Source organism: Buteo buteo, chromosome Z (genome assembly GCF_964188355.1).
Source record: "Buteo buteo chromosome Z, bButBut1.hap1.1, whole genome shotgun sequence".
NCBI classification, from domain to species: domain Eukaryota; kingdom Metazoa; phylum Chordata; class Aves; order Accipitriformes; family Accipitridae; genus Buteo; species Buteo buteo.
Genome location: NC_134204.1, coordinates 85732498 through 85742017, shown reverse-complemented (window position 1 = coordinate 85742017; position 9520 = coordinate 85732498).

Here is a 9520-nt window from a genome sequence, read left to right as displayed (position 1 = left end):
GTATACTCTCACTTAACTCATCAAATAAATTTGCTGAGTAACTTCATGCACTGAATACGTTGTAGGATCTGCAGAGGCTTTAATGCATTTATTGCTTAAATCCACAGCATCAGCATTTTTTGAGGCAGGCTTACCAAATCACCTTTTTATGTGTACTTCTTTCTATATCCAACATCTGACTACAATTATGAAGATAAATATTTAATCATGTCATTTGCTCAAGAGAAAAGTAAATAGGGCTTCTTTGAAAATGACATTCTTGCCTCCATATTATACCCAGGAAAACCAAACTTTTATCTCACTTCTGGTCTCGTTTCATCTTCCACACCCAAACCAGGCCTTTTCAAGCTGCAGCAAATGTGAAAAAGTTGCTGTAGCTGGTGATGAAGTCGGCTTTCCTGCGAAAGACTTTCAAAGCAATCTTTATAACAATGAAATGTTATGCATACGTTTGTTAAAGAGCACATTCATTTTTTTATTTGCCCACACAAGCAGACATGCAGCAACGTGTGAGCAAGTCGCAGGTCGATGAATGTTTTTTTTTGAGCATGCATGGACACAGGAACTCATGTTCCTGAAGGGCTAGGAGGAAGAAAAGAGCTTTGAAATGTTAACCAAGAAAATGCATTTCTGTCTTTCTCACTTGGTTTTACCCTTTTGCAGTCAATGGCCACTCAGCATCAGCACATTAGGGGGTTCAGGCTGAATAAGTCTCTTAAACCCCTTATTTCAATGGGGATGAAAGAGTACCTGACTCTCCTCATTAACTACTGGAGAAGGCTGGGTAATCAGCTCAGACTTGGTGCGTGACATGTAGAAGGTTCCAGTTAGGTTATGGGAGTCCCTCCAAAGACCTGCTGCTCTTCATCGCTGCCTGCTAAGTTCAGCATTTCCTACAAAATAGAGCCTGAACATCCCCCAAGCAAATTGCCCCTCTCTTTCTATGCATTGCCCTGAGAAGTCACCACTAATGGTTCACTCTCTGCATCCGTTTCAGTCACAGTCATTCTATTAAAATGTCTGGATTACTGCCAGTTACTAATTGTTTTAGTAGCAAGGATATGAAGCAATGAACTAATTTCGTGTAAGCAACTAAGCACACATTCTTTAATAACTTTTGATTACTACTGACTTGCATGGAATTATGGCCACTGCTCTTGAGGTGAAATGTCCTTTAACTGGTTTCATAACTGCTGAATATATTGACAAAATGTAGCTCATAATGTTTTTAATAACCGTGATGTCATCAATTCCTTTGATTCAGAAATACCTGGGTTTGATTATTTCTGTGTGAAAAAAACCTGCTGATTTTGTTCCTCTGGAGGATGATTTATAGTCCACCTTCTTTCCAGAGGGCTGCTAATATCAGATGCCACAATCAGCTGTAACCATCAGTATTTATTCTTGCTAGCCAGGAGAAAATCAGGGATGTGGTTGGTGTTTGATCTCATGAGATGCAGAGATATGTCAGCTCTCAGATCAGATGTTGGAATTGAAATCTGCATCAGGAGGGCTTAGCACTCGAAAACACAGAAATGAGAAGGTTGTTTAGGATCTTTTGAAAACTGCCAGGATTGAGCAGTGGCTGAAGACTGTTGACTAGCTTGCTAGATGGAATAAACTTCAACTTATCCAACTATAGAACAAATAAATTTTAGCTCTTCCATCTCCAAAGAAAATATCCCTCCTTTTGTTATCATTACTTAAACATTAATAACCATCAAGTGTATCACACTTTATGAGTACTACTACATTTACTCTCTGAACTCATTGAGGATTAATATTGAATGAGACTAGTACCCCCAAAACTTAAAAAAAAAAATAATAAAAATCATGAAGCCATGAAGGCTATGCTGTGTTTTCATGCTATGTGTGGCCCACTCTGAGATTTGATCCTGGCTGTGTCCTTATTGAATCCCAGTACATCACCATCATTGCACCTGCAGAGCCTCCGCTCTCCCTGAAGGCAGGGTAAGGAGTAAATCTTGGAGTAAGGCCAGCACTGTGTGGTCCATGCTGATCTTCTGTAAGAAGACACAACGGTGAAGCAGTTTTCCAACTCCCAGATTCCCCCTCAGGCACTTTGACAATGTTCATTATCGTACGTGCAACCCTTTGTTCCCATCATTTGTTCTTCACCACGCTAATGTTTCCAGGAATGAACTAATTAAAATTAAGGGAGGACTTCAGCATGAGAAACAGATTAAGGACTAACAAGAGAAGGTAAAAAAACCTTCCCAATTGTGTTTCTATAATGGAATGTCAACTGATTACCCTTCATCTGGTGGTACTATGAATTCACCTTGTAAGTCATGTATGCAACTAATCTTACATATTTTACAGGCTCATTGGTCACAAGGAGAAAGTTCCTAAGAGACTGTTTTAACAGCACTACGTCTCTGAAGTTAAACTTTTTCAGGAATGCCACTGACAGATGTCAGCATCACTGTTCCTCAAAATGGAAAATTGTGGGACTGTCCACAAATGGATGCAATTCCCTGATGTGTTGGCTCGATAAAAAAATTTCTTATAGGCTATACTAGAGGTCACTAACTTTTCAAAGCATTTTCTCCTTTAGCTTGTTAAATACAATATTCTTACATAGTGTGTTTCCTGAATGAGAATCAGCAGTACTTGACAGCAGCATTTTTAGAAGAAAGGCTGTAGATTTATTTTTAAATTCGAAGAACTTTAATGTTGAATATTTAATGCTGAATATTTCTTTTTTTAATCTAAAATGTTATATAGCAATTTTATCCCCCCTCACAAAAGCTAGAATGCAAAATGATCAGTCTGCTTGTCAGTGTGGGACAATTTTTTAAAATACATTTGTCTTTCTTGGTTTAAATTAGTTCACAAGCTAACTCACACAAGCTACAGAGACATGTCAGAAGGGAGACAGCAACAGTATAAAAGAGCCAACAAAAACATTTCTTCAAAAGAATTTTACATCACTTTTGGATAATAGGGAAACATCCTGTCCTACAACTATCGAGTTGTAGATAGATGCAGATCTAGATATCGAGGGGAAAGTCACTGGAATTTTCTTTTCTTTTTTTTTTTTTTTTAATCTGCTTTCATATTGGTTGCACCCCATGAATCTTAGCAAGAATATCTTGAAAACCTGGTATTGCAGGGCATTAAAGCTACAACTGAATTCTTCTGGAAATACCTATATACTCAGTTCTTCCTGATTTTAGTAACTGAGCTCTCCACTCTTGGACAGAGACAGAAGGGGCTTAAAATAACTGGTAAAAGGCACCAATGAATAATTATTTGTATTTAAGCTGCGCCAGGAGGGATGAATATTCAGACCTGGGCTGTAGTAGGATTCAGACTTTGCTAGTCACAGAAGGGGACAATACTGTAGAGAGGTAAAAATGTATGGTTTTTCTTATGCTTTTTTGGCTAGTCCACCATGGCCATCCATGTATGTGTTACCTTGTAAAGGAAGGCTCCACCATTCCTGGGCCAGCCTTATAGAAGGTATCCTCACCTGGGGGTCTCAGCAAGGTGGTAAGAAAGGGAGCAAATACTGGCCTACTTAATGCAGTAAAGCCCTCTCTTCCTCCTCTACATGGGAGCAAAGGTGTAACTAAGTGAGTAACAGGGAAAGAAGCATCTAGAGACACTTTTATCCAACACAAATGTCAGACTTTGCCTCACAAAACAGAAGCTACAGAGGAATTAGGGCTGTGCAAATTGATTCCCAGTCCCTTGTATAAGGGTTATTTTTTTCACTTCAGTAACTGTGCCAGTGCCAGGGGTTGTAACTTAAAAGGTCTGTATATGTCTGTGAATAAAAATATTTTCAGGTTAGATTGTGAGGTGGGGCTGCTTAAACATCACTTCTTGCTTAAGGCTGTGCCTGAAGTGGCAACCTAGCCTTTAATTTGATTATAGCATGTTTTGCCAATTAGACCCAGACCAGCAAAGTACTGAGGCACATGAATAGCCCTGTGGGAGTCAATACACCTACACTTAAAATGAAGCATAAATTCAAGTATTTTTCTGGATAAAGGTGCATATTTAAAATTACAGCTTTATTAAATTATTCACCACCATCAGTGACAGGACTTCAAAGCTCTACTTGGGCTTGTCCATAAAGGATGGGAAAATATTAGAGTTTCTGGTATACATTCATGCTGAAGCATTTGAGGTGATAATCTCATTCCATCCAGCAGTTAAATATTATTGTGTGTGTCAAAACAAAATTGTAATCCTGGGAGTGGGTGTCATGTAAAAATGCCATGTTAAAGGAAAACTACAGTGATTAGCTCTAATACTTTTGCTAGCTCAATGAATATTTGCTTAGAAAAACACTGTGTAGCAAAAATTTAGTAACTGGCCTACAAAAAGATGCAAGCAAATATGTAGTGCTCAGCTTATCTCTCAACTCTTTCAGGTTTTTATTTTAGGATTCTGTTTATATATTTGTAAATAACACAATGGGTTATATTTTGGAAGTTTGTGCAGAAGTTCTCATTCTGCAGTGCTTCATAAATGTCATGAATATAGGATAATCACTGCACTTACTGCTGAAATTTGCCACTTCTCACCTGGTATTTACACTAGGAATGTTTCTCTTTTTTGCAGAGATTTCACTTTCTTATAGAGGGCAATAGTAATTAAATCTTTTAGCACCATCTTGGGACACTTATTCTGTATTGAGTTCAAAGAAACACTGAAAAATAATAAATGAGTCACATACCATTTTCTGCAGCATTTGAGGATATCTTATGCATGTTTCTCATCCATGTGCTGACAAAGCCCATACAAGAGAACTCATGAAATCTCGTGAATTCCTAACCTGAGATGTTTCAGGAGTCAGAAGTACTAAAATACATAACCCTCCCCCCCAACTTTTTTTTGGTCAAAAAGCAAGTATCTTTTCATAAGTGCAAACAGCAAGTGGATAATATCATTAAATGAAGTCAGGAACTTTGTGCAGAGGAATAAAAACCTGTAGATATGTTCATCATCTTAAATCATGATAGTTATAGTCTCACCTACTTTGCAAAGTACGAGTTTACTATTCTTTCTCCAAACTGATTGTGATATTACCCTACTTTGGCTAACTCTGGCATTTGGGGTATGTGCTAATGTAGTAGTAGGAAGGTGCTGGGATTGAAATGCCCATGGTTTGAAGAGCTGGTAGGTGTAGGTACCTCCTTCCTGAGGGTAAACCCCCTAACTGTCCACAAAACCCAAACTGGCTCTTTGCCTTACAAATGGTCTAACAGCAAAGAGTTCTTCAGTGGTGATATCTTAAAACAGTTCTAATTAGTGACAGCAAATTCTATACAAATACAAAAGGTATTACTCAAATATTCAAAACACTACAGCCATAGCCTATTTAAAGCTTGACTCAAATTCATATGATTGCTGTATAGGAATGAAAAGTGGTACTGAGTAGAGGCACACCAAGACCAAGAACTGCTGTGCATAAGGTTCAGAGAAGGCAACTTCACCTGGGATAAAAATTGGGATCCCCTTTAACCCATGTTAAGTAAAGCACCTGACATGTAATAGAGATGGATCGCTACATCTCATAAATCTGGCACTTAAATGCTACTAGTTATGACTACAACTGACAGTAAGATTTGGTTTTGCATATCATCCCCCAGTGGCCAAATAATTACTGGTTCAGTTCATCTTCATTACAACTGCTATCGTCCACTCTGCCCTTAGAAAATCAGTTGGAAATGGGAACATGTTTTCAGATTGATTTTTAGTGTTATATTTGCAACAGCAAAATCTTCCATCCTCACCTCTACTGCGTAGACAACATGGCAATCTCTGCACTGTTCTGAAAGACTCAAGGGCTTTTCAGAGCAGAGAGTGGCTGGCAGGGAGTTAAAAATGGTAGTGGAGTAGACCGGGGTGCTATAATGTTGATTTGAATTTTCATTTTTCCCTTGAATGTACACCGAATATTGGTATCACATATATTTACATAAAACATAAAACAATCATACATTCTTTTTCTTTCTACATGGTTTGCCTTAAACACAGGTTCATGGTGAATTTCAATGCCTATAAATAGCTAACACATTCAGCAGTAGCTAGAAGAAAGTATTGTATGTCAACAGGCTTAAACAAAGTACATCAATCCAGGCTTGTAGCATATTTTACTATGGTATTGTGGATCTTTAGATGTGACAGGTGACAAAATGGATAGTGATACTCATGTAATCTTGAGAACTATTTCCAAAAGTATATTATTGCTGGTATCCTCAAACAGATCAAAACGTAGATTTCCAGAACTGAACGATACGCAAGATATACTGCTATGAGACATGAGAAAAGGCGGTATTTTCTTGGTCCCAATGACCTATAAAAAGCTCCTCTGCGCATACAGCCTGAATCAACATTTTATACTTTGAAATAAATGCATTCTGTTGCCTATAAATATAAGACAACAAAAGAATAAATGCACCAATATCAGCTGAAGCATTTGGCCATATTCTCTGCTGCTAGGGCATCCTGCACAGACACATGCATAGATGTATATACACACACACAGGTTTTCACATCTATAGCTGGTATAGGCATGACAATTTCTTTCAATGCAGTTGTGCCAAATATAAAAAAAAGGTTATTGTACTTCATAAGAAAGTTGAAGCTTTAGTAATTATTGTTAATTGGGGGATTCTTAAAAGAGGATGAACATTGCGATGAATTATATCTGGGAAGAGTTTTTATGCTTACCCGCTACAATACTTTTTGAAAGAAGACATCTAAGTTTTATTGAGTGAAGTTACATTGACTAAAATGGTATTTTATGGTGGGCCAAGAAGTTAGAATATGTGTTACAAAAAAGCTATTTCATGCACATGGTCTGTTTTCCAAGTGAAAAAACATCTTTGCTTAAGCCACTGAAAAGTCAGTGCTTTTCTGAGTAACAGTTTCACAGCCTGAGGAATTTTTTCAGCTATGTTGTGATCAAGTTCACGGACCAGTCCAAGAGCACTTAATTATCAATGTCTACACTGAAGGGGCCAAGAGCAGGGTCAGTGCAAGGGTTTTGCCCTCCTACTCTGCCCTCTCCATGTTTTTAAACTGTGCTCTTTTTTTTTACCATGGCTGCTATACAACTTTATACTGGTATAAAACCTACCTCCACAGTGGTTACCCAACCTTGTGCATTGGATTAGGTCTTCCTCCTGCGCAGGGGCTGAATCTGACATCACCTGAAAACAACAAGTGGCTTTTTTGTTTGGACCAGACGGGGACTAGACGTGCAGTTCAACTGGCTCAGAGATTAGTTCTCACATTTTCTGTATGAAGAATAACAGCCTACCGAAAACAAGTCTCTGTAACAAAGGACAGTGATTATTGTTTTATAAATATGATAGGTGGAAATACAGTTTAAATAATGACTGAAGTCAAGAGGAAAATGACAAAAGTTGTGCAGCTTCTAGTTGTGCCAAACATATTTATGATTTCCAAGTGACTTTCATTTTTAAAAAGAAGAAACTCACAAAAAATCTGCCTTGCCTCTGTGTTGTCACTAATTTCCTATGATGACTTCACCACTAGACAGAAAGGCCTCTATGCCGAAACAAGATCCCACGCATCTGAATTAAGAGTGGGCTTCTGGAGTTCAAATACCACATTAAATATTAATGAGAAGATAAGAATTGGGCATTTGGAGCTTCATGACCCTTTCAGATATCTCCATTTGTATTTACAATTCAACCCTGTTCAGCAGGGTCTAGACAGATCCCCCCATGCAGTTTAGCTCTTTTGGGGGTATTGCTTCCTTTGAATGTGTTTATGCTTTTAGAGAATTTGTATGCTTAATTTAAGTAAAACATATCTCCCTGTTTAAATCATAGAATAATAAAAAAAAAAAGCTGAACTATGAATGTTTTTCCATTTCTCCACTTTTGTGAATTATTTTCCCTTTTACAATATGTAGCTGGAGCAATTGGACAAGAATATAACTGTAACTTAAAAAGAAATTGTGCAAAATTTAGCTCTCTCGGATGTCATTTGCACATGGGAAAACTATGTGAGTTTAGAGTCTAATTTACGTACATTTCTGCAGTATTCAAAGAGTAATTCTGTGGGCATATAATTGTTTAAGAATGAGAAAAAATGTGGGTGTTTCTTATAGTACTACTCTGTGGAGTTCTAACAAACATATTAAAAACCCAAGCCTCAGTAAAACCGCAAGCTTATTTGTCAAGGAAATGAATGGGAAAGCCTTTGGTTTATACAGTTCTGAAAATAGGATTTATTTACACACTCCATGGAAACTGTATCCTCTAAAACTGCATCCTAACTACAAATATGCACACATCTATTCAGCATCTTGCCAAAGAGACTAAAATGACATTAAAAAGAGTGAAAGAATGCTAAGCTTGCAAAGTCAAACATTAAAAATTTAGTAAATGCCAGAATTTAGATTGCCCAGGCAACCTTGCTTCTGACAACACGTGATGATAGATTTAATCACAGTATTATCTCCACATCTGACCCCTCCTGTGGTTTCTCAGATTTTGCTCCTGAGGTGCAAAACTCTCTTCCTTCTACTTGGTGAGAGTTTTTCTGGGCAAAGACGAGATTCTGGGGTAGGCTGCTCTGTGCGCTGGTCCCTGCTCCACCTCAGTCTTTTTTTTCGTATGTTTCTGCTGTTTTACTGTATGGTCTATCTATTTTTTTTGTGGAACGAAGTATAGTCATAGTTACATCCATTTCATAAACAGATCTTGGCAGGCTCTTGTTTTTAAGAGTATCTTCAGCTGTGGACATCTGAGTGAGGCACTTCTTTCTCCCTGCCCACCCGCTATTTTCCTGAGACTGTGTATGTGCCTTTACACTCTCCAGTTCTTTCAAGCTCTCTTCTCCTCTGGGCTAAGCACCTCCTGGTGAAGGTACCTGGGGAGCCCAGCATGCTGAGATCCTTAGGTGGTTTGGAGAGGCAGAAGAGACTCTCTGTACCGCATCCCGAGTGCTTGCATCCAGGAATCACCTAGTAAATTAATCCTTCTCTGTATGCACAAGCAACAAAATTTTTGTGAAGAGGCACTTTTCAGAAACTTCTTAAGGGCCACTCCAGATCTGTCAAGTTTACCTGTCGTATCTTCCCCTCGCCTTTTGCCTCACTGAGTTAATAAAATGGATAGTGCTCAATGGATGGGTAACTACTCAGTATTTAATTTATTTTTCTCATTCCATTATTTGCCTTAGTCCTTATTTATTGCAAGGGATAGAAAACCTGCACTGCTTATAAAGTTATTAATTTGTTAATGTCCTCTGGAACATTTCTCAGAGTAGCTTCTGAGTGAATCCCAGATATTTATAAATGTATTTTCATAATATACACTAGAATTATACACATACAGATTATATGGGCTATGCAAAAATGAAGTATCCTCTATCATTTCCAGGTGACTGTACTCAGACTCTTTGTAGAGCAGTTGGATGTACATTCTCATCAGAATAAAATATCCATTTGCAATGCAGCATACCTGTTCCAGACAAAATATTAAAAGAATTTAGCTGCCAGCTT